The sequence below is a fragment of the Argiope bruennichi genome, chromosome 3, assembly GCF_947563725.1.
Source record: "Argiope bruennichi chromosome 3, qqArgBrue1.1, whole genome shotgun sequence".
Lineage (NCBI taxonomy): Eukaryota > Metazoa > Arthropoda > Arachnida > Araneae > Araneidae > Argiope > Argiope bruennichi.
The window spans coordinates 115,209,242-115,226,006 of NC_079153.1; the positions used below are offsets into that span (position 1 = coordinate 115,209,242).

The 16,765-nt window shown below is 44.6% G+C and overlaps 72 non-coding genes across 72 annotated transcripts; all 72 read right to left on the bottom strand.

Moving 5' to 3' along the window:
• Positions 1-389: 389 nt before the first annotated feature.
• Trnaa-agc (transfer RNA alanine (anticodon AGC)) lies at positions 390-462 on the bottom strand. The gene has a single exon. It is a non-coding gene; the product is annotated as a tRNA-Ala (tRNA).
• Positions 463-552: 90 nt separating this feature from the next.
• Trnaa-agc (transfer RNA alanine (anticodon AGC)) lies at positions 553-625 on the bottom strand. The gene has a single exon. It is a non-coding gene; the product is annotated as a tRNA-Ala (tRNA).
• Positions 626-715: 90 nt separating this feature from the next.
• Trnaa-agc (transfer RNA alanine (anticodon AGC)) lies at positions 716-788 on the bottom strand. The gene has a single exon. It is a non-coding gene; the product is annotated as a tRNA-Ala (tRNA).
• A 253-nt stretch (positions 789-1,041) lies between these two features.
• Positions 1,042-1,114, bottom strand: Trnaa-agc (transfer RNA alanine (anticodon AGC)). Its single transcript has one exon. It is a non-coding gene; the product is annotated as a tRNA-Ala (tRNA).
• A 253-nt stretch (positions 1,115-1,367) lies between these two features.
• Positions 1,368-1,440, bottom strand: Trnaa-agc (transfer RNA alanine (anticodon AGC)). Its single transcript has one exon. It is a non-coding gene; the product is annotated as a tRNA-Ala (tRNA).
• Positions 1,441-1,530: 90 nt separating this feature from the next.
• Positions 1,531-1,603, bottom strand: Trnaa-agc (transfer RNA alanine (anticodon AGC)). The gene has a single exon. It is a non-coding gene; the product is annotated as a tRNA-Ala (tRNA).
• Positions 1,604-1,693: 90 nt separating this feature from the next.
• Trnaa-agc (transfer RNA alanine (anticodon AGC)) lies at positions 1,694-1,766 on the bottom strand. Its single transcript has one exon. It is a non-coding gene; the product is annotated as a tRNA-Ala (tRNA).
• A 253-nt stretch (positions 1,767-2,019) lies between these two features.
• Trnaa-agc (transfer RNA alanine (anticodon AGC)) lies at positions 2,020-2,092 on the bottom strand. Its single transcript has one exon. It is a non-coding gene; the product is annotated as a tRNA-Ala (tRNA).
• Positions 2,093-2,182: 90 nt separating this feature from the next.
• Positions 2,183-2,255, bottom strand: Trnaa-agc (transfer RNA alanine (anticodon AGC)). The gene has a single exon. It is a non-coding gene; the product is annotated as a tRNA-Ala (tRNA).
• A 90-nt stretch (positions 2,256-2,345) lies between these two features.
• Positions 2,346-2,418, bottom strand: Trnaa-agc (transfer RNA alanine (anticodon AGC)). Its single transcript has one exon. It is a non-coding gene; the product is annotated as a tRNA-Ala (tRNA).
• Positions 2,419-2,671: 253 nt separating this feature from the next.
• Trnaa-agc (transfer RNA alanine (anticodon AGC)) lies at positions 2,672-2,744 on the bottom strand. The gene has a single exon. It is a non-coding gene; the product is annotated as a tRNA-Ala (tRNA).
• Positions 2,745-2,834: 90 nt separating this feature from the next.
• On the bottom strand, positions 2,835-2,907 carry Trnaa-agc (transfer RNA alanine (anticodon AGC)). The gene has a single exon. It is a non-coding gene; the product is annotated as a tRNA-Ala (tRNA).
• A 90-nt stretch (positions 2,908-2,997) lies between these two features.
• On the bottom strand, positions 2,998-3,070 carry Trnaa-agc (transfer RNA alanine (anticodon AGC)). The gene has a single exon. It is a non-coding gene; the product is annotated as a tRNA-Ala (tRNA).
• Positions 3,071-3,323: 253 nt separating this feature from the next.
• On the bottom strand, positions 3,324-3,396 carry Trnaa-agc (transfer RNA alanine (anticodon AGC)). The gene has a single exon. It is a non-coding gene; the product is annotated as a tRNA-Ala (tRNA).
• A 90-nt stretch (positions 3,397-3,486) lies between these two features.
• On the bottom strand, positions 3,487-3,559 carry Trnaa-agc (transfer RNA alanine (anticodon AGC)). The gene has a single exon. It is a non-coding gene; the product is annotated as a tRNA-Ala (tRNA).
• A 90-nt stretch (positions 3,560-3,649) lies between these two features.
• Trnaa-agc (transfer RNA alanine (anticodon AGC)) lies at positions 3,650-3,722 on the bottom strand. Its single transcript has one exon. It is a non-coding gene; the product is annotated as a tRNA-Ala (tRNA).
• Positions 3,723-3,812: 90 nt separating this feature from the next.
• On the bottom strand, positions 3,813-3,885 carry Trnaa-agc (transfer RNA alanine (anticodon AGC)). Its single transcript has one exon. It is a non-coding gene; the product is annotated as a tRNA-Ala (tRNA).
• Positions 3,886-4,138: 253 nt separating this feature from the next.
• Positions 4,139-4,211, bottom strand: Trnaa-agc (transfer RNA alanine (anticodon AGC)). Its single transcript has one exon. It is a non-coding gene; the product is annotated as a tRNA-Ala (tRNA).
• Positions 4,212-4,464: 253 nt separating this feature from the next.
• Positions 4,465-4,537, bottom strand: Trnaa-agc (transfer RNA alanine (anticodon AGC)). Its single transcript has one exon. It is a non-coding gene; the product is annotated as a tRNA-Ala (tRNA).
• A 90-nt stretch (positions 4,538-4,627) lies between these two features.
• Positions 4,628-4,700, bottom strand: Trnaa-agc (transfer RNA alanine (anticodon AGC)). The gene has a single exon. It is a non-coding gene; the product is annotated as a tRNA-Ala (tRNA).
• A 415-nt stretch (positions 4,701-5,115) lies between these two features.
• Trnaa-agc (transfer RNA alanine (anticodon AGC)) lies at positions 5,116-5,188 on the bottom strand. Its single transcript has one exon. It is a non-coding gene; the product is annotated as a tRNA-Ala (tRNA).
• A 90-nt stretch (positions 5,189-5,278) lies between these two features.
• Trnaa-agc (transfer RNA alanine (anticodon AGC)) lies at positions 5,279-5,351 on the bottom strand. Its single transcript has one exon. It is a non-coding gene; the product is annotated as a tRNA-Ala (tRNA).
• Positions 5,352-5,441: 90 nt separating this feature from the next.
• On the bottom strand, positions 5,442-5,514 carry Trnaa-agc (transfer RNA alanine (anticodon AGC)). The gene has a single exon. It is a non-coding gene; the product is annotated as a tRNA-Ala (tRNA).
• Positions 5,515-5,767: 253 nt separating this feature from the next.
• Positions 5,768-5,840, bottom strand: Trnaa-agc (transfer RNA alanine (anticodon AGC)). Its single transcript has one exon. It is a non-coding gene; the product is annotated as a tRNA-Ala (tRNA).
• Positions 5,841-5,930: 90 nt separating this feature from the next.
• On the bottom strand, positions 5,931-6,003 carry Trnaa-agc (transfer RNA alanine (anticodon AGC)). The gene has a single exon. It is a non-coding gene; the product is annotated as a tRNA-Ala (tRNA).
• A 90-nt stretch (positions 6,004-6,093) lies between these two features.
• On the bottom strand, positions 6,094-6,166 carry Trnaa-agc (transfer RNA alanine (anticodon AGC)). Its single transcript has one exon. It is a non-coding gene; the product is annotated as a tRNA-Ala (tRNA).
• Positions 6,167-6,419: 253 nt separating this feature from the next.
• On the bottom strand, positions 6,420-6,492 carry Trnaa-agc (transfer RNA alanine (anticodon AGC)). Its single transcript has one exon. It is a non-coding gene; the product is annotated as a tRNA-Ala (tRNA).
• A 415-nt stretch (positions 6,493-6,907) lies between these two features.
• Positions 6,908-6,980, bottom strand: Trnaa-agc (transfer RNA alanine (anticodon AGC)). Its single transcript has one exon. It is a non-coding gene; the product is annotated as a tRNA-Ala (tRNA).
• A 90-nt stretch (positions 6,981-7,070) lies between these two features.
• On the bottom strand, positions 7,071-7,143 carry Trnaa-agc (transfer RNA alanine (anticodon AGC)). Its single transcript has one exon. It is a non-coding gene; the product is annotated as a tRNA-Ala (tRNA).
• Positions 7,144-7,233: 90 nt separating this feature from the next.
• Trnaa-agc (transfer RNA alanine (anticodon AGC)) lies at positions 7,234-7,306 on the bottom strand. Its single transcript has one exon. It is a non-coding gene; the product is annotated as a tRNA-Ala (tRNA).
• A 90-nt stretch (positions 7,307-7,396) lies between these two features.
• Trnaa-agc (transfer RNA alanine (anticodon AGC)) lies at positions 7,397-7,469 on the bottom strand. Its single transcript has one exon. It is a non-coding gene; the product is annotated as a tRNA-Ala (tRNA).
• A 416-nt stretch (positions 7,470-7,885) lies between these two features.
• On the bottom strand, positions 7,886-7,958 carry Trnaa-agc (transfer RNA alanine (anticodon AGC)). The gene has a single exon. It is a non-coding gene; the product is annotated as a tRNA-Ala (tRNA).
• A 90-nt stretch (positions 7,959-8,048) lies between these two features.
• Positions 8,049-8,120, bottom strand: Trnaa-agc (transfer RNA alanine (anticodon AGC)). The gene has a single exon. It is a non-coding gene; the product is annotated as a tRNA-Ala (tRNA).
• Positions 8,121-8,210: 90 nt separating this feature from the next.
• Trnaa-agc (transfer RNA alanine (anticodon AGC)) lies at positions 8,211-8,283 on the bottom strand. Its single transcript has one exon. It is a non-coding gene; the product is annotated as a tRNA-Ala (tRNA).
• Positions 8,284-8,373: 90 nt separating this feature from the next.
• On the bottom strand, positions 8,374-8,446 carry Trnaa-agc (transfer RNA alanine (anticodon AGC)). The gene has a single exon. It is a non-coding gene; the product is annotated as a tRNA-Ala (tRNA).
• Positions 8,447-8,536: 90 nt separating this feature from the next.
• Trnaa-agc (transfer RNA alanine (anticodon AGC)) lies at positions 8,537-8,609 on the bottom strand. Its single transcript has one exon. It is a non-coding gene; the product is annotated as a tRNA-Ala (tRNA).
• A 90-nt stretch (positions 8,610-8,699) lies between these two features.
• Trnaa-agc (transfer RNA alanine (anticodon AGC)) lies at positions 8,700-8,772 on the bottom strand. Its single transcript has one exon. It is a non-coding gene; the product is annotated as a tRNA-Ala (tRNA).
• A 415-nt stretch (positions 8,773-9,187) lies between these two features.
• On the bottom strand, positions 9,188-9,260 carry Trnaa-agc (transfer RNA alanine (anticodon AGC)). The gene has a single exon. It is a non-coding gene; the product is annotated as a tRNA-Ala (tRNA).
• Positions 9,261-9,350: 90 nt separating this feature from the next.
• Trnaa-agc (transfer RNA alanine (anticodon AGC)) lies at positions 9,351-9,423 on the bottom strand. The gene has a single exon. It is a non-coding gene; the product is annotated as a tRNA-Ala (tRNA).
• Positions 9,424-9,676: 253 nt separating this feature from the next.
• Positions 9,677-9,748, bottom strand: Trnaa-agc (transfer RNA alanine (anticodon AGC)). The gene has a single exon. It is a non-coding gene; the product is annotated as a tRNA-Ala (tRNA).
• Positions 9,749-9,838: 90 nt separating this feature from the next.
• Trnaa-agc (transfer RNA alanine (anticodon AGC)) lies at positions 9,839-9,911 on the bottom strand. The gene has a single exon. It is a non-coding gene; the product is annotated as a tRNA-Ala (tRNA).
• Positions 9,912-10,001: 90 nt separating this feature from the next.
• Trnaa-agc (transfer RNA alanine (anticodon AGC)) lies at positions 10,002-10,074 on the bottom strand. The gene has a single exon. It is a non-coding gene; the product is annotated as a tRNA-Ala (tRNA).
• A 253-nt stretch (positions 10,075-10,327) lies between these two features.
• Positions 10,328-10,400, bottom strand: Trnaa-agc (transfer RNA alanine (anticodon AGC)). The gene has a single exon. It is a non-coding gene; the product is annotated as a tRNA-Ala (tRNA).
• Positions 10,401-10,490: 90 nt separating this feature from the next.
• On the bottom strand, positions 10,491-10,563 carry Trnaa-agc (transfer RNA alanine (anticodon AGC)). The gene has a single exon. It is a non-coding gene; the product is annotated as a tRNA-Ala (tRNA).
• Positions 10,564-10,653: 90 nt separating this feature from the next.
• On the bottom strand, positions 10,654-10,726 carry Trnaa-agc (transfer RNA alanine (anticodon AGC)). Its single transcript has one exon. It is a non-coding gene; the product is annotated as a tRNA-Ala (tRNA).
• Positions 10,727-10,816: 90 nt separating this feature from the next.
• Trnaa-agc (transfer RNA alanine (anticodon AGC)) lies at positions 10,817-10,889 on the bottom strand. Its single transcript has one exon. It is a non-coding gene; the product is annotated as a tRNA-Ala (tRNA).
• Positions 10,890-10,979: 90 nt separating this feature from the next.
• On the bottom strand, positions 10,980-11,052 carry Trnaa-agc (transfer RNA alanine (anticodon AGC)). Its single transcript has one exon. It is a non-coding gene; the product is annotated as a tRNA-Ala (tRNA).
• A 90-nt stretch (positions 11,053-11,142) lies between these two features.
• Positions 11,143-11,215, bottom strand: Trnaa-agc (transfer RNA alanine (anticodon AGC)). Its single transcript has one exon. It is a non-coding gene; the product is annotated as a tRNA-Ala (tRNA).
• A 90-nt stretch (positions 11,216-11,305) lies between these two features.
• Positions 11,306-11,378, bottom strand: Trnaa-agc (transfer RNA alanine (anticodon AGC)). Its single transcript has one exon. It is a non-coding gene; the product is annotated as a tRNA-Ala (tRNA).
• A 90-nt stretch (positions 11,379-11,468) lies between these two features.
• Trnaa-agc (transfer RNA alanine (anticodon AGC)) lies at positions 11,469-11,541 on the bottom strand. Its single transcript has one exon. It is a non-coding gene; the product is annotated as a tRNA-Ala (tRNA).
• Positions 11,542-11,631: 90 nt separating this feature from the next.
• Trnaa-agc (transfer RNA alanine (anticodon AGC)) lies at positions 11,632-11,704 on the bottom strand. The gene has a single exon. It is a non-coding gene; the product is annotated as a tRNA-Ala (tRNA).
• Positions 11,705-11,957: 253 nt separating this feature from the next.
• Trnaa-agc (transfer RNA alanine (anticodon AGC)) lies at positions 11,958-12,030 on the bottom strand. Its single transcript has one exon. It is a non-coding gene; the product is annotated as a tRNA-Ala (tRNA).
• Positions 12,031-12,283: 253 nt separating this feature from the next.
• On the bottom strand, positions 12,284-12,356 carry Trnaa-agc (transfer RNA alanine (anticodon AGC)). The gene has a single exon. It is a non-coding gene; the product is annotated as a tRNA-Ala (tRNA).
• Positions 12,357-12,446: 90 nt separating this feature from the next.
• Trnaa-agc (transfer RNA alanine (anticodon AGC)) lies at positions 12,447-12,519 on the bottom strand. The gene has a single exon. It is a non-coding gene; the product is annotated as a tRNA-Ala (tRNA).
• Positions 12,520-12,609: 90 nt separating this feature from the next.
• Trnaa-agc (transfer RNA alanine (anticodon AGC)) lies at positions 12,610-12,682 on the bottom strand. The gene has a single exon. It is a non-coding gene; the product is annotated as a tRNA-Ala (tRNA).
• Positions 12,683-12,935: 253 nt separating this feature from the next.
• Positions 12,936-13,008, bottom strand: Trnaa-agc (transfer RNA alanine (anticodon AGC)). Its single transcript has one exon. It is a non-coding gene; the product is annotated as a tRNA-Ala (tRNA).
• A 90-nt stretch (positions 13,009-13,098) lies between these two features.
• On the bottom strand, positions 13,099-13,171 carry Trnaa-agc (transfer RNA alanine (anticodon AGC)). The gene has a single exon. It is a non-coding gene; the product is annotated as a tRNA-Ala (tRNA).
• Positions 13,172-13,424: 253 nt separating this feature from the next.
• Trnaa-agc (transfer RNA alanine (anticodon AGC)) lies at positions 13,425-13,497 on the bottom strand. The gene has a single exon. It is a non-coding gene; the product is annotated as a tRNA-Ala (tRNA).
• A 90-nt stretch (positions 13,498-13,587) lies between these two features.
• Positions 13,588-13,660, bottom strand: Trnaa-agc (transfer RNA alanine (anticodon AGC)). Its single transcript has one exon. It is a non-coding gene; the product is annotated as a tRNA-Ala (tRNA).
• A 90-nt stretch (positions 13,661-13,750) lies between these two features.
• On the bottom strand, positions 13,751-13,823 carry Trnaa-agc (transfer RNA alanine (anticodon AGC)). The gene has a single exon. It is a non-coding gene; the product is annotated as a tRNA-Ala (tRNA).
• Positions 13,824-14,239: 416 nt separating this feature from the next.
• Trnaa-agc (transfer RNA alanine (anticodon AGC)) lies at positions 14,240-14,312 on the bottom strand. Its single transcript has one exon. It is a non-coding gene; the product is annotated as a tRNA-Ala (tRNA).
• Positions 14,313-14,402: 90 nt separating this feature from the next.
• Positions 14,403-14,475, bottom strand: Trnaa-agc (transfer RNA alanine (anticodon AGC)). Its single transcript has one exon. It is a non-coding gene; the product is annotated as a tRNA-Ala (tRNA).
• Positions 14,476-14,565: 90 nt separating this feature from the next.
• On the bottom strand, positions 14,566-14,638 carry Trnaa-agc (transfer RNA alanine (anticodon AGC)). The gene has a single exon. It is a non-coding gene; the product is annotated as a tRNA-Ala (tRNA).
• A 253-nt stretch (positions 14,639-14,891) lies between these two features.
• Trnaa-agc (transfer RNA alanine (anticodon AGC)) lies at positions 14,892-14,964 on the bottom strand. The gene has a single exon. It is a non-coding gene; the product is annotated as a tRNA-Ala (tRNA).
• Positions 14,965-15,054: 90 nt separating this feature from the next.
• Positions 15,055-15,127, bottom strand: Trnaa-agc (transfer RNA alanine (anticodon AGC)). The gene has a single exon. It is a non-coding gene; the product is annotated as a tRNA-Ala (tRNA).
• Positions 15,128-15,379: 252 nt separating this feature from the next.
• On the bottom strand, positions 15,380-15,452 carry Trnaa-agc (transfer RNA alanine (anticodon AGC)). The gene has a single exon. It is a non-coding gene; the product is annotated as a tRNA-Ala (tRNA).
• Positions 15,453-15,542: 90 nt separating this feature from the next.
• Positions 15,543-15,615, bottom strand: Trnaa-agc (transfer RNA alanine (anticodon AGC)). The gene has a single exon. It is a non-coding gene; the product is annotated as a tRNA-Ala (tRNA).
• A 90-nt stretch (positions 15,616-15,705) lies between these two features.
• Trnaa-agc (transfer RNA alanine (anticodon AGC)) lies at positions 15,706-15,778 on the bottom strand. The gene has a single exon. It is a non-coding gene; the product is annotated as a tRNA-Ala (tRNA).
• A 90-nt stretch (positions 15,779-15,868) lies between these two features.
• Positions 15,869-15,941, bottom strand: Trnaa-agc (transfer RNA alanine (anticodon AGC)). The gene has a single exon. It is a non-coding gene; the product is annotated as a tRNA-Ala (tRNA).
• A 253-nt stretch (positions 15,942-16,194) lies between these two features.
• Trnaa-agc (transfer RNA alanine (anticodon AGC)) lies at positions 16,195-16,267 on the bottom strand. Its single transcript has one exon. It is a non-coding gene; the product is annotated as a tRNA-Ala (tRNA).
• A 90-nt stretch (positions 16,268-16,357) lies between these two features.
• On the bottom strand, positions 16,358-16,430 carry Trnaa-agc (transfer RNA alanine (anticodon AGC)). Its single transcript has one exon. It is a non-coding gene; the product is annotated as a tRNA-Ala (tRNA).
• A 90-nt stretch (positions 16,431-16,520) lies between these two features.
• On the bottom strand, positions 16,521-16,593 carry Trnaa-agc (transfer RNA alanine (anticodon AGC)). The gene has a single exon. It is a non-coding gene; the product is annotated as a tRNA-Ala (tRNA).
• Positions 16,594-16,765: the final 172 nt, after the last annotated feature.

Sequence of the window (16,765 nt, forward strand, 5' to 3'; positions counted from 1 at the left end):
CAAACTCAGTTGTTGACATATTTTCGTGTCTGAAAAAAGAAAGCAATTCTAGATGTTTAAAACTGGAGGCGCCGGGTATCGATCACGGTACCTCTCGCATGTTAAGCGAGCGCTCTACCATCTGAGCTACGCCCCCTTCAAAGAAGGGTTCATTATATCTATTCAAACTGAGTTGTTCACATATTTTCGTGTCTGAAAAAAGAAAGCAATTGTTTATGTTTATAACCGAAGGCGCCGGGTATCGATCCCGGTACCTCTTGCATGCTAAGAGCGCGCTCTACCATCTGAGCTACGCCCCCTTCGAAGAAGGGTTCATTATATCTATTCAAACTCAGTTGTTGACATATTTTCGTGTCTTAAAAAAGAAAGCAATTCTTCATATTTAAAACTGGAGGCGCCGGGTATCGATCCCGGTACCTCTCGCATGCTAAGCGAGCGCTCTACCATCTGAGCTACGCCCCCTTCGAAGAAGGGTTCATTATATCTATCCTATCTCAGTTGTTGACATATTTTCGTGTCTGATAAAAGAAAGCAATTCTTCATGTTTAAAACTGGAGGCGGCGGGTATCGATCCCGGTACCTCTCGCATGCTAAGCGAGCGCTCTACCATCTGAGCTACGCCCCCTTCGAAGAAGGGTTCATTATATCTATTCAAACTTAGTTGTTGACATATTTTCGTGTCTTAAAAAAGAAAGCAATTCTTCATATTTAAAACTGGAGGCGCCGGGTATCGATCCCGGTTCCTCTCGCATGCTAAGCGAGCGCTCTACCATCGGAGCTACGCCCCCTTCGAAGAAGGGTTCATTATATCTATTCAAACACAGTTGTTGACATATTTTCGAGTCTGAAAAAAGAAAGCAATTCTTCATATTTAAAACTGGAGACGCCGGATATCGACCCCGGTACCTCTCGCATGCTAAGCGAGCGCTCTACCATCTGAGCTACGCCCCCTTCGAAGAAGGGTTCATTATATCTATTCAACCTCAGTTGTTGACATATTTTCGTGTCTGAAAAAAGAAAGCAATTCTTCATATTTAAAACTGGAGGCGCCGGGTATCGATCCCGGTACCTCTCGCATGCTAAGCGAGCGCTCTACCATCTGAGCTACGCCCCCTTAGAAGAAGGGTTCATTATATCTATCCTAACTCAGTTGTTGACATATTTTCGTGTCTGAAAAAAGAAAGCAATTCTTCATGTTTAAAATTGGAGGCGCCGGATATCGATCTCGGTACCTCTCGCATGCTAAGCGAGCGCTCTACCATCTGAGCTACGCCCCCTTCGAAGAAGGGTTCATTATATCTATTCAAACTCAGTTGTTGACATATTTTCGTGTCTGAAAAAAGAAAGCAATTCTTCATGTTTAAAACTGGAGGCGCCGGGTATCGACCCCGGTACCTCTCGCATGCTAAGCGAGCGCTCTACCATCTGAGCTACGCCCCCCTCGATAAAGGGTTCATTATATCTATTCAAACTCAGTTGTTGACATATTTTCGTGTCTGAAAAAAGAAAGCATTTCTTCAGGTTTAAAATTGGAGGCGCCGGGTATCGATCCCGGTACCTCTCGCATGCTAAGCGAGCGCTCTACCATCTGAGCTACGCCCCCTTCGAAGAAGGGTTCATTATATCTATTCAAACTCAGTTGTTCACATATTTTCGTGTCTGAAAAAAGAAAGCAATTCTTCATGTTTAAAATTGGAGGCGCCGGGTATCGATCCCGGCACCTCTCGCATGCTAAGCGAGCGCTCTACCATTTGAGCTACACCCCCTTCGAAGAAGGGTTTATTATATCTATTCAAACTCAGTTGTTGACATATTTTCGTGTCTGAAAAAAGAAAGCATTTCTTCATATTTAAAACTGGAGGCGCCGGATATCGATCCCGGTACCTCTCGCATGCTAAACGAGCGCTCTAACATCTGAGCTACGCCCCATTCGAAGAAGGGGTCATTATATCTATTCAAACTCAGTTGTTGACATATTTTCGTGTCTGAAAAAAGAAAGGAATTCTTCATATTTAAAACTGGAGGCGCCGGGTATCGATCCCGGTACCTCTCGCATGCTAAGCGAGCGCTCTACCATCTGAGCTACGCCCCCTTCGAAGAAGGGTTCATTATATCTATTCAAACTCAGTTGTTGACATATTTTCGTGTCTTAAAAAAGAAAGCAATTCTTCATATTTAAAACTGGAGGCGTCGGGTATCGATCCCGGTACCTCTCGCATGCTAAGCGAGCGCTCTACCATCTGAGCTACGCCCCCTTCGAAGAAGGGTTCATTATATCTATCCTAATTCAGTTGTTGACATATTTTCGTGTCTGATAAAAGAAAGCAATTCTTCATGTTTAAAACTGGAGGCGGCGGGTATCGATCCCGGTACCTCTCGCATGCTAAGCGAGCGCTCTACCATCTGAGCTACGCCCCCTTCGAAGAAGGGTTCATTATATCTATCCTAACTCAGTTGTTGACATATTTTCGTGTCTGAAAAAAGAAAGCAATTCTTCATGTTTAAAACTGGAAGCGCCGGATATCGATCTCGGTACCTCTCGCATGCTAAGCGAGCGCTCTACCATCTGAGCTACGCCCCCTTCGAAGAAGGGTTCATTATATCTATTCAAACTCAGTTGTTGACATATTTTCGTGTCTGAAAAAAGAAAGCAATTCTTCATGTTTAAAACTGGAGGCGCCGGGTAACGATCCCGGTACCTCTCGCATGCTAAGCGAGCGCTCTACCATCTGAGCTACGCCCCCCTTGATTAAGGGTTCATTATATCTATTCAAACTCAGTTGTTGACATATTTTCGTGTCTGAAAAAAGAAAGCAATTCTTCAGGTTTAAAATTGGAGGCGCCGGGTATCGATCCCGGTACCTCTCGCATGCTAAGCGAGCGCTCTACCATCTGAGCTACGCCCCCTTCGAAGAAGGGTTCATTATATCTATTCAAACTCAGTTGTTGACATATTTTCGTGTCTTAAAAAAGAAAGCAATTCTTCATATTTAAAACTGGAGGCGTCGGGTATCGATCCCGGTACCTCTCGCATGCTAAGCGAGCGCTCTACCATCTGAGCTACGCCCCCTTCGAAGAAGCGTTCATTATATCTATCCTTACTCAGTTGTTGACATATTTTCGTGTCTGATAAAAGAAAGCAATTCTTCATGTTTAAAACTGGAGGCGCCGGATATCGATCTCGGTACCTCTCGCATGCTAAGCGAGCGCTCTACCATCTGAGCTACGCCCCCTTCGAAGAAGGGTTCATTATATCTATTCAAACTCAGTTGTTGACATATTTTCGTGTCTGAAAAAAGAAAGCAATTCTTCATGTTTAAAACTGGAGGCGCCGGGTATCGATCCCGGTACCTCTCGCATGCTAAGCGAGCGCTCTACCATCTGAGCTACGCCCCCCTCGATTAAGGGTTCATTATATCTATTCAAACTCAGTTGTTGACATATTTTCGTGTCTGAAAAAAGAAAGCAATTCTTCAGGTTTAAAATTGGAGGCGCCGGGTATCGATCCCGGTACCTCTCGGATGCTAAGCGAGCGCTCTACCATCTGAGCTACGCCCCCTTCGAAGAAGGGTTCATTATATCTATCCTATCTCAGTTGTTGACATATTTTCGTGTCTGATAAAAGAAAGCAATTCTTCATGTTTAATACTGGAGGCGGCGGGTATCGATCCCGGTACCTCTCGCATGCTAAGCGAGCGCTCTACCATCTGAGCTACGCCCCCTTCGAAGAAGGGTTCATTATATCTATTCAAACTCAGTTGTTGACATATTTTCGTGTCTTAAAAAAGAAAGCAATTCTTCATATTTAAAACTGGAGGCGCCGGGTATCGATCCCGGTACCTCTCGCATGCTAAGCGAGCGCTCTACCATCTGAGCTACGCCCCCTCCGAAGAAGGGTTCATTATATCTATTCAAACACAGTTGTTGACATATTTTCGAGTCTGAAAAAAGAAAGCAATTCTTCATATTTAAAACTGGAGACGCCGGATATCGACCCCGGTACCTCTCGCATGCTAAGCGAGCGCTCTACCATCTGAGCTACGCCCCCTCCGAAGAAGGGTTCATTATATCTATTCAAACTCAGTTGTTGACATATTTTCGTGTCTGAAAAAAGAAAGCAATTCTTCATATTTAAAACTGGAGGCGCCGGGTATCGATCCCGGTACCTCTCGCATGCTAAGCGAGCGCTCTACCATCTGAGCTACGCCCCCTTCGAAGAAGGGTTCATTATATCTATCCTAACTCAGTTGTTGACATATTTTCGTGTCTGAAAAAAGAAAGCAATTCTTCATATTTAAAACTGGAGGAGCCGGGTATCGATCCCGGTACCTCTCGCATGCTAAGCCAGCGCTCTACCATCTGAGCTACGCTCCTTTCGAAGAAGGGTTCATTATATCTATTCAAACTCAGTTGTTCACATATTTTCGTGTCTGAAAAAAGAAAGCAATTCTTCATGTTTAAAACTGGAGGCGCCGGGTATCGATCCCGGTACCTCTCGCATGCTAAGCGAGCGCTCTACCATCTGAGCTACGCCCCCTTCGAAGAAGGGTTCATTATATCTATTCAAACTCAATTGTTCACATATTTTCGTGTCTGAAAAAAGAAAGCAATTCTTTATGTTTAAAACTGGAGGCGCCGGGTATCGATCCCGGCACCTCTCGCATGCTAACCGAGCGCTCTACCATCTGAGCTACGCCCCCTTCGAAGAAGGGTTCATTATATCTATTCAAACTCAGTTGTTGACATATTTTCGTGTCTGAAAAAAGAAAGCAATTCTTCATATTTAAAACTGGAGGCGCCGGATATCGATCCCGGTACCTCTCGCATGCTAAGCCAGCGCTCTACCATATGAGCTACGCTCCTTTCGAAGAAGGGTTCATTATATCTATTAAACTCAGTTGTTCACATATTTTCGTGTCTGAAAAAAGAAAGCAATTCTTCATGTTTAAAACTTGAGGTGCCGGGTTTCGATCCCGGGACCTCTCGCATGCTAAGCGAGCGCTCTACCATCTGAGCTACGCACCCTTCGAAGAAGTGTTCATTATATCTATTCAAACTGAGTTGTTGACATATTTTCGTGTCTGAAAAAAGAAAGCAATTCTTCATATTTAAAACTGGAAGCGCCGGATATCGATCCCGGTACCTCTCGCATGCTAAGCGAGCGCTCTACCATCTGAGCTACGCCCCCTTCGAAGAAGGGTTCATTATATCTATTCAAACTCAGTTGTTGACATATTTTCGTGTCTGAAAAAAGAAAGCAATTCTTCATATTTAAAACTGGAGGCGCCGGGTATCGATCCCGGTACCTCTCGCATGCTAAGCGAGCGCTCTACCATCTGAGCTACGCCCCCTTCGAAGAAGGGTTCATTATATCTATCCTAACTCAGTTGTTGACATATTTTCGTGTCTGAAAAAAGAAAGCAATTCTTCATGTTTAAAACTGGAGGCGCCGGGTATCGATCCCGGTACCTCTCGCATGCTAAGCGAGCGCTCTACCATCTGAGCTACGCCCCCTTCGAAGAAGGGTTCATTATATCTATCCTAACTCAGTTGTTGACATATTTTCGTGTCTGATAAAAGAAAGCAATTCTTCATGTTTAAAACTGGAGGCGCCGGATATCGATCTCGGTACCTCTCGCATGCTAAGCGAGCGCTCTACCATCTGAGCTACGCCCCCTTCGAAGAAGGGTTCATTATATCTATTCAAACTCAGTTGTTGACATATTTTCGTGTCTGAAAAAAGAAAGCAATTCTTCATGTTTAAAACTGGAGGCGCCGGGTATCGATCCCGGTACCTCTCGCATGCTAAGCGAGCGCTTTACCATCTGAGCTACGCCCCCCTCGATTAAGGGTTCATTATATCTATTCAAACTCAGTTGTTGACATATTTTCGTGTCTGAAAAAAGAAAGCAATTCTTCATATTTAAAACTGGAGGCGCCGGATATCGATCCCGGTACCTCTCGCATGCTAAGCGAACGCTCTACCATCTGAGCTACGCCCCCTTCGAAGAAGGGTTCATTATATCTATTCAAACTCAGTTGTTGACATATTTTCGTGTCTTAAAAAAGAAAGCAATTCTTCATATTTAAAACTGGAGGCGCCGGGTATCGATCCCGGTACCTCTCGCATGCTAAGCGAGTGCTCTACCATCTGAGCTACGCCCCCTTCGAAGAAGGGTTCATTATATCTATCCTATCTCAGTTGTTGACATATTTTCGTGTCTGATAAAAGAAAGCAATTCTTCATGTTTAAAACTGGAGGCGGCGGGTATCGATCCCGGTACCTCTCGCATGCTAAGCGAGCGCTCTACCATCTGAGCTACGCCCCATTCGAAGAAGGGTTCATTATATCTATTCAAACTCAGTTGTTGACATATTTTCGTGTCTTAAAAAAGAAAGCAATTCTTCATATTTAAAACTGGAGGCGCCGGGTATCGATCCCGGTACCTCTCGCATGCTAAGCGAGCGCTCTACCATCTGAGCTACGCCCCCTTCGAAGAAGGGTTCATTATATCTATTCAAACACAGTTGTTGACATATTTTCGAGTCTGAAAAAAGAAAGCAATTCTTCATATTTAAAACTGGAGACGCCGGATATCGACCCCGGTACCTCTCGCATGCTAAGCGAGCGCTCTACCATCTGAGCTACGCCCCCTTCGAAGAAGGGTTCATTATATCTATTCAAACTCAGTTGTTGACATATTTTCGTGGCTGAAAAAAGAAAGCAATTCTTCATGTTAAAAACTGGAGGCGCCGGGTATCGATCCCGGTACCTCTCGCATGCTAAGAGCGCGCTCTACCATCTGAGCTACGCCCCCTTCGAAGAAGGGTTCATTATATCTATTAAACTCAGTTGTTCACATATTTTCGTGTCTGAAAAAAGAAAGGAATTCTTCATGTTTAAAACTTGAGGCGCCGGGTTTCGATCCCGGGACCTCTCGCATGCTAAGCGAGCGCTCTACCATCTGAGCTACGCCCCCTTCGAAGAAGTGTTCATTATATCTATTCAAACTCAGTTGTTGACATATTTTCGTGTCTGAAAAAAGAAAGCAATTCTTCATATTTAAAACTGGAAGCGCCGGATATCGATCCCGGTACCTCTCGCATGCTAAGCGAGCGCTCTACCATCTGAGCTACGCCCCCTTCGAAGAAGGGTTCATTATATCTATCCTAACTCAGTTGTTGACATATTTTCGTGTCTGAAAAAAGAAAGCAATTCTTCATGTTTAAAACTGGAGGCGCCGGGTATCGATCCCGGTACCTCTCGCATGCTAAGCGAGCGCTCTACCATCTGAGCTACGCCCCCTTCGAAGAAGGGTTCATTATATCTATTCAAACTCAGTTGTTGACATATTTTCGTGTCTGAAAAAAGAAAGCAATTCTTCAGGTTTAAAACTGGAGGCGCCGGGTATCGATCCCGGTACCTCTCGCATGCTAAGCGAGCGCTCTACCATCTGAGCTACGCCCCCTTCGAAGAATGGTTCATTATATCTATTCAAACTCAGTTGTTCACATATTTTCGTGTCTGAAAAAAGAAAGCAATTCTTCATGTTTAAAATTGGAGGCGCCGGGTATCGATTCCCGTACCTCTCGCATGCTAAGCGAGCGCTCTACCATCTGAGCTACGCCCCCTTCGAAGAAGGGTTCATTATATCTATTCAAACTCAGTTGTTCACATATTTTCGTGTCTGAAAAAAGAAAGCAATTCTAGATGTTTAAAACTGGAGGCGCCGGGTATCGATCACGGTACCTCTCGCATGTTAAGCGAGCGCTCTACCATCTGAGCTACGCCCCCTTCGAAGAAGGGTTCATTATATCTATTCAAACTTAGTTGTTGACATATTTTCGTGTCTTAAAAAAGAAAGCAATTCTTCATATTTAAAACTGGAGGCGCCGGGTATCGATCCCGGTTCCTCTCGCATGCTAAGCGAGCGCTCTACCATCTGAGCTACGCCCCCTTCGAAGAAGGGTTCATTATATCTATTCAAACACAGTTGTTGACATATTTTCGAGTCTGAAAAAAGAAAGCAATTCTTCATATTTAAAACTGGAGACGCCGGATATCGACCCGGTACCTCTCGCATGCTAAGCGAGCGCTCTACCATCTGAGCTACGCCCCCTTCGAAGAAGGGTTCATTATATCTATTCAAACTCAGTTGTTGACATATTTTCGTGTCTGAAAAAAGAAAGCAATTCTTCATATTTAAAACTGGAGGCGCCGGGTATCGATCCCGGTACCTCTCGCATGCTAAGCGAGCGCTCTACCATCTGAGCTACGCCCCCTTAGAAGAAGGGTTCATTATATCTATTCAAACTCAGTTGTTGACATATTTTCGTGTCTGAAAAAAGAAAGGAATTCTTCATGTTTAAAACTGGAGGCGCCGGGTATCGATCCCGGTACCTCTCGCATGCTAAGCGAGCGCTCTACCATCTGAGCTACGCCCCCCTCGATAAAGGGTTCATTATATCTATTCAAACTCAGTTGTTGACATATTTTCGTGTCTGAAAAAAGAAAGCATTTCTTCAGGTTTAAAATTGGAGGCGCCGGGTATCGATCCCGGTACCTCTCGCATGCTAAGCGAGCGCTCTACCATCTGAGCTACGCCCCCTTCGAAGAAGGGTTCATTATATCTATTCAAACTCAGTTGTTCACATATTTTCGTGTCTGAAAAAAGAAAGCAATTCTTCATGTTTAAAATTGGAGGCGCCGGGTATCGATCCCGGTACCTCTCGCATGCTAAGCGAGCGCTCTACCATCTGAGCTACGCCCCCTTCGAAGAAGGGTTTATTATATCTATTCAAACTCAGTTGTTGACATATTTTCGTGTCTGAAAAAAGAAAGCATTTCTTCATATTTAAGACTGGAGGCGCCGGATATCGATCCCGGTACCTCTCGCATGCTAAACGAGCGCTCTAACATCTGAGCTACGCCCCATTCGAAGAAGGGTTCATTATATCTATTCAAACTCAGTTGTTGACATATTTTCGTGTCTGAAAAAAGAAAGGAATTCTTCATATTTAAAACTGGAGGCGCCGGGTTTGATCCCGGTACCTCTCGCATGCTAAACGAGCGCTCTACCATCTGAGCTACGCCCCCTTCGAAGAAGGGTTCATTATATCTATTCAAACTCAGTTGTTGACATATTTTCGTGTCTTAAAAAAGAAAGCAATTCTTCATATTTAAAACTGGAGGCGTCGGGTATCGATCCCGGTACCTCTCGCATGCTAAGCGAGCGCTCTACCATCTGAGCTACGCCCCCTTCGAAGAAGGGTTTATTATATCTATTCAAACTCAGTTGTTCACATATTTTCGTGTCTGATAAAAGAAAGCAATTCTTCATGTTTAAAACTGGAGGCGGCGGGTATCGATCCCGGTACCTCTCGCATGCTAAGCGAGCGCTCTACCATCTGAGCTACGCCCCCTTCGAAGAAGGGTTCATTATATCTATCCTAACTCAGTTGTTGACATATTTTCGTGTCTGAAAAAAGAAAGCAATTCTTCATGTTTAAAACTGGAAGCGCCGGATATCGATCTCGGTACCTCTCGCATGCTAAGCGAGCGCTCTAACATCTGAGCTACGCCCCATTCGAAGAAGGGTTCATTATATCTATTCAAACTCAGTTGTTGACATATTTTCGTGTCTGAAAAAAGAAAGGAATTCTTCATATTTAAAACTGGAGGCGCCGGGTTTGATCCCGGTACCTCTCGCATGCTAAGCGAGCGCTCTACCATCTGAGCTACGCCCCCTTCGAAGAAGGGTTCATTATATCTATTCAAACTCAGTTGTTGACATATTTTCGTGTCTTAAAAAAGAAAGCAATTCTTCATATTTAAAACTGGAGGCGTCGGGTATCGATCCCGGTACCTCTCGCATGCTAAGCGAGCGCTCTACCATCTGAGCTACGCCCCCTTCGAAGAAGGGTTCATTATATCTATCCTAACTCAGTTGTTGACATATTTTCGTGTCTGATAAAAGAAAGCAATTCTTCATGTTTAAAACTGGAGGCGGCGGGTATCGATCCCGGTACCTCTCGCATGCTAAGCGAGCGCTCTACCATCTGAGCTACGCCCCCTTCGAAGAAGGGTTCATTATATCTATCCTAACTCAGTTGTTGACATATTTTCGTGTCTGAAAAAAGAAAGCAATTCTTCATGTTTAAAACTGGAAGCGCCGGATATCGATCTCGGTACCTCTCGCATGCTAAGCGAGCGCTCTACCATCTGAGCTACGCCCCCTTCGAAGAAGGGTTCATTATATCTATTCAAATTCAGTTGTTGACATATTTTCGTGTCTGAAAAAAGAAAGCAATTCTTCATGTTTAAAACTGGAGGCGCCGGGTATCGATCCCGGTACCTCTCGCATGCTAAGCGATCGCTCTACCATCTGAGCTACGCCCCCCTCGATTAAGGGTTCATTATATCTATTCAAACTCAGTTGTTGACATATTTTCGTGTCTGAAAAAAGAAAGCAATTCTTCAGGTTTAAAATTGGAGGTGCCGGGTATCGATCCCGGTACCTCTCGCATGCTAAGCGAGCGCTCTACCATCTGAGCTACGCCCCCTTTGAAGAAGGGTTCATTATATCTATTCAAACTCAGTTGTTGACATATTTTCGTGTCTGAAAAAAGAAAGCAATTCTTCATGTTTAAAACTGGAGGCGCCGGGTATCGATCCCGGTACCTCTCGCATGCTAAGCGAGCGCTCTACCATCTGAGCTACGCCCCCCTCGATAAAGGGTTCATTATATCTATTCAAACTCAGTTGTTGACATATTTTCGTGTCTGAAAAAAGAAAGCATTTCTTCAGGTTTAAAATTGGAGGCGCCGGGTATCGATCCCGGTACCTCTCGCATGCTAAGCGAGCGCTCTACCATCTGAGCTACGCCCCCTTCGAAGAAGGGTTCATTATATCTATTCAAACTCAGTTGTTCACATATTTTCGTGTCTGAAAAAAGAAAGCAATTCTTCATGTTTAAAATTGGAGGCGCCGGGTATCGATCCCGGTACCTCTCGCATGCTAAGCGAGCGCTCTACCATCTGAGCTACGCCCCCTTCGAAGAAGGGTTTATTATATCTATTCAAACTCAGTTGTTGACATATTTTCGTGTCTGAAAAAAGAAAGCATTTCTTCATATTTAAAACTGGAGGCGCCGGGTATCGATCCCGGTACCTCTCGCATGCTAAGCGAGCGCTCTACCATCTGAGCTACGCCCCCCTCGATTAAGGGTTCATTATATCTATTCAAACTCAGTTGTTGACATATTTTCGTGTCGGAAAAAAGAAAGCAATTCTTCAGGTTTAAAATTGGAGGCGCCGGGTATCGATCCCGGTACCTCTCGCATGCTAAGCGAGCGCTCTACCATCTGAGCTACGCCCCCCTCGATTAAGGGTTCATTATATCTATTCAAACTCAGTTGTTGACATATTTTCGTGTCTGAAAAAAGAAAGCATTTCTTCAGGTTTAAAATTGGAGGCGCCGGGTATCGATCCCGGTACCTCTCGCATGCTAAGCGAGCGCTCTACCATCTGAGCTACGCCCCCTTCGAAGAAGGGTTCATTATATCTATTCAAACTCAGTTGTTCACATATTTTCGTGTCTGAAAAAAGAAAGCAATTCTTCATGTTTAAAATTGGAGGCGCCGGGTATCGATCCCGGTACCTCTCGCATGCTAAGCGAGCGCTCTACCATCTGAGCTACGCCCCCTTCGAAGAAGGGTTTATTATATCTATTCAAACTCAGTTGTTGACATATTTTCGTGTCTGAAAAAAGAAAGCATTTCTTCATATTTAAAACTGGAGGCGCCGGATATCGATCCCGGTACCTCTCGCATGCTAAACGAGCGCTCTAACATCTGAGCTACGCCCCATTCGAAGAAGGGTTCATTATATCTATTCAAACTCAGTTGTTGACATATTTTCGTGTCTGAAAAAAGAAAGGAATTCTTCATATTTAAAACTGGAGGCGCCGGGTATCGATCCCGGTACCTCTCGCATGCTAAGCGAGCGCTCTACCATCTGAGCTACGCCCCCTTCGAAGAAGGGTTCATTATATCTATTCAAACTCAGTTGTTGACATATTTTCGTGTCTTAAAAAAGAAAGCAATTCTTCATATTTAAAACTGGAGGCGTCGGGTATCGATCCCGGTACCTCTCGCATGGTAAGCGAGCGCTCTACCATCTGAGCTAAGCCCCCTTCGAAGAAGGGTTCATTATATCTATCCTAACTCAGTTGTTGACATATTTTCGTGTCTGATAAAAGAAAGCAATTCTTCATGTTTAAAACTGGAGGCGCCGGGTATCGATCCCGGTACCTCTCGCATGCTAAGCGAGCGCTCTACCATCTGAGCTACGCCCCCCTCCATTAAGGGTTCATTATATCTATTCAAACTCAGTTGTTGACATATTTTCGTGTCTGAAAAAAGAAAGCATTTCTTCAGGTTTAAAATTGGAGGCGCCGGGTATCGATCCCGGTACCTCTCGCATGCTAAGCGAGCGCTCTACCATCTGAGCTACGCCCCCTTCTAAGAAGGGTTCATTATATCTATTCAAACTCAGTTGTTCACATATTTTCGTGTCTGAAAAAAGAAAGCAATTCTTCATGTTTAAAATTGGAGGCGCCGGGTATCGATCCCGGTACCTCTCGCATGCTAAGCGAGCGCTCTACCATCTGAGCTACGCCCCCTTCGAAGAAGGGTTTATTATATCTATTCAAACTCAGTTGTTGACATATTTTCGTGTCTGAAAAAAGAAAGCATTTCTTCATATTTAAAACTGGAGGCGCCGGATATCGATCCCGGTACCTCTCGCATGCTAAACGAGCGCTCTAACATCTGAGCTACGCCCCATTCGAAGAAGGGTTCATTATATCTATTCAAACTCAGTTGTTGACATATTTTCGTGTCTGAAAAAAGAAAGGAATTCTTCATATTTAAAACTGGAGGCGCCGGGTATCGATCCCGGTACCTCTCGCATGCTAAGCGAGCGCTCTACCATCTGAGCTACGCCCCCTTCGAAGAAGGGTTCATTATATCTATTCAAACTGAGTTGTTGACATATTTTCGTGTCTGAAAAAAGAAAGCAATTCTTCATATTTAAAACTGGAAGCGCCGGATATCGATCCCGGTACCTCTCGCATGCTAAGCGAGCGCTCTACCATCTGAGCTACGCCCCCTTCGAAAAAGGGTTTATTATATCTATTCAAACTCAGTTGTTGACATACTTTCGTGTCTGAAAAAAGAAAGCAATTCTTCTTATTTACAACTAGAGGCGCCGAGTATCGATCCCGGTACCTCTCGCATGCTAAGCAAGCGCTCTACCATCTGAGCTACGCCCCCTTCGAAGAAGGGTTCATTATATCTATTCAAACTCAGTTGTTGACATATTTTCGTGTCTTAAAAAAGAAAGCAATTCTTCAGATTTAAAACTGGAGGCGCCGGGTATCGATCCCGGTACCTCTCGCATGCTAAGCGAGCGCTCTACCATCTGAGCTACGCCCCCTTCGAAGAAGGGTTCATTATATCTATCCTAACTCAGTTGTTGACATATTTTCGTGTCTGAAAAAAGAAGGCAATTCTTCATGTTTAAAACTGGAGGCGCCGGGTATCGATCCCGGTACCTCTCGCATGCTAAGCGAGCGCTCTACCATCTGAGCTACGCCCCCTTCGAAGAAGGGTTCATTATATCTATCCTAACTCAGTTGTTGACATATTTTCATGTCTGAAAAAAGAAGGCAATTCTTCATGTTTAAAACTGGAGGCGCCGGGTATCGATCCCGGTACCTCTCGCATGCTAAGCGAGCGCTCTACCATCTGAGCTAGGCCCCCTTCGAAGAAGGGTTCATTATATTTATTCAAACTCAGTTGTTGACATATTTTCGTGTCTGAAAAAAGAAAGCAATTCTTCATGTTTGAAACTGGAGGCGCCGGGCATCGATCTCGGTACCTCTCGCATGCTAAGCGAGCGCTCTACCATCTGAGCTATATCCCCCTCGATGAAGGGTTCATTATATATATTCAAACTCAGTTTTTGGCATATTTTCGTGTCTGAAAAAAGAATGCAATTCTACATGTTTAAAACTGGAGGCGCCGGGTATCGATCAAGGTCCCTCTCGCATGCTAAGCGAGCGCTCTACCATCTGAGCTACGCCCCCTTCGAAGAAGGGTTCATTATATCTATCCTAACTCAGTTGTTGACATATTTTCGTGTCTGAAAAAAGAAAGCAATTCTTCATGTTTAAAAATGGAGGCGCCGGGTATCGATCCCGGTACCTCTCGCATGCTAAGCGAGCGCTCTACCATCTGAGCTACGCCCCCTTCGAAGAAGGGTACATTCTATCTATTCAAACTCAGTTGTTGACATATTTTCGTGTCTGAAAAAAGAAAGCAATTCTTCATGTTTAAAACTGGAGGCGCCGGGTATCGATCCCGGTACCTCTCGCATGCTAAGCGAGCGCTCTACCATCTGAGCTACGCCCCCCTCGATTAAGGGTTCATTATATCTATTCAAACTCAGTTGTTGACATATTTTCGTGCCTGAAAAAAGAAAGCAATTCTTCAGGTTTAAAATTGGAGGCGCCGGGTATCGATCCCGGTACCTCTCGCATGCTAAGCGAGCGCTCTACCATCTGAGCTACGCCCCCTTCGAAGAAGGGTTCATTATATCTATTCAAACTCAGTTGTTGACATATTTTCGTGTCTTAAAAAAGAAAGCAATTCTTCATATTTAAAACTGGAGGCGTCGGTTATCGATCCCGGTACCTCTCGCATGCTAAGCGAGCGCTCTACCATCTGAGCTACGCCCCCTTCGAAGAAGGGTTCATTATATCTATCCTAACTCAGTTGTTGACATATTTTCGTGTCTGATAAAAGAAAGCAATTCTTCATGTTTAAAACTGGAGGCGCCGGGTATCGATCCCGGTACCTCTCGCATGCTAAGCGAGCGCTCTACCATCTGAGCTACGCCCCCTTCGAAGAAGGGTTCATTATATCTATTCAAACTCAGTTGTTGACATATTTTCGTGTCTGAAAAAAGAAAGCAATTCTTCATGTTTTAAACTGGAGGCGCCGGGTATCGATCCCGGTACCTCTCGCATGCTAAGCGAGCGCTCTACCATCTGAGCTACGCCCCCTTCGAAGAAGGGTTCATTATATTTATTCAAACTCAGTTGTTGACATATTTTCGTGTCTGAAAAAAGAAAGCAATTCTTCATGTTTGAAACTGGAGGCGCCGGGCATCGAGCTCGGTACCTCTCGCATGCTAAGCGAGCGCTCTACCATCTGAGCTATATCCCCCTCGATGAAGGTTCATTATATATATTCAAACTCAGTTGTTGGCATATTTTCGTGTCTGAAAAAAGAAAGCAATTCTACATGTTTAAAACTGGAGGCGCCGGGTATCGATCCCGGTCCCTCTCGCATGCTAAGCGAGCGCTCTACCATCTGAGCTACGCCCCCTTCGAAGAAGGGTTCATTATATCTATCCTAACTCAGTTGTTGACATATTTTCGTGTCTGAAAAAAGAAAGCAATTCTTCATGTTTAAAAATGGAGGCGCCGGGTATCGATCCCGGTACCTCTCGCATGCTAAGCGAGCGCTCTACCATCTGAGCTACGCCCCCTTCGAAGAAGGGTACATTCTATCTATTCAAACTCAGTTGTTGACATATTTTCGTGTCTGAAAAAAGAAAGCAATTCTTCATGTTTAAAACTGGAGGCGCCGGGTATCGATCCCGGTACCTCTCGCATGCTAAGCGAGCGCTCTACCATCTGAGCTACGCCCCCCTCGATTAAGGGTTCATTATATCTATTCAAACTCAGTTGTTGACATATTTTCGTGCCTGAAAAAAGAAAGCAATTCTTCAGGTTTAAAATTGGAGGCGCCGGGTATCGATCCCGGTACCTCTCGCATGCTAAGCGAGCGCTCTACCATCTGAGCTACGCCCCCTTCGAAGAAGGGTTCATTATATCTATTCAAACTCAGTTGTTGACATATTTTCGTGTCTTAAAAAAGAAAGCAATTCTTCATATTTAAAACTGGAGGCGTCGGTTATCGATCCCGGTACCTCTCGCATGCTAAGCGAGCGCTCTACCATCTGAGCTACGCCCCCTTCGAAGAAGGGTTCATTATATCTATCCTAACTCAGTTGTTGACATATTTTCGTGTCTGATAAAAGAAAGCAATTCTTCATGTTTAAAACTGGAGGCGCCGGGTATCGATCCCGGTACCTCTCGCATGCTAAGCGAGCGCTCTACCATCTGAGCTACGCCCCCTTCGAAGAAGGGTTCATTATATCTATTCAAACTCAGTTGTTGACATATTTTCGTGTCTGAAAAAAGAAAGCAATTCTTCATGTTTAAAACTGGAGGCGCCGGGTATCGATCCCGGTACCTCTCGCATGCTAAGCGAGCGCTCTACCATCTGAGCTACGCCCCCATCGATTAAGGGTTCATTATATCTATTCAAACTCAGTTGTTGACATATTTTCGTGTCTGAAAAAAGAAAGCAATTCTTCAGGTTTAAAATTGGAGGCGCCGGGTATCGATCCCGGTACCTCTCGCATGCTAAGCGAGCGCTCTACCATCTGAGCTGCGCCCCCTTCGAAGAAGGGTTCATTATATCTATTCAAACTCAGTTGTTCACATATTTTCGTGTCTGAAAAAAGAATGCAATTCTTCATGTTTAAAATTGGAGGCGCCGGGTATCGATCCCGGTACCTCTCGCATGCTAAGCGAGCGCTCTACCATCTGAGCTACGCCCCATTCGAAGAA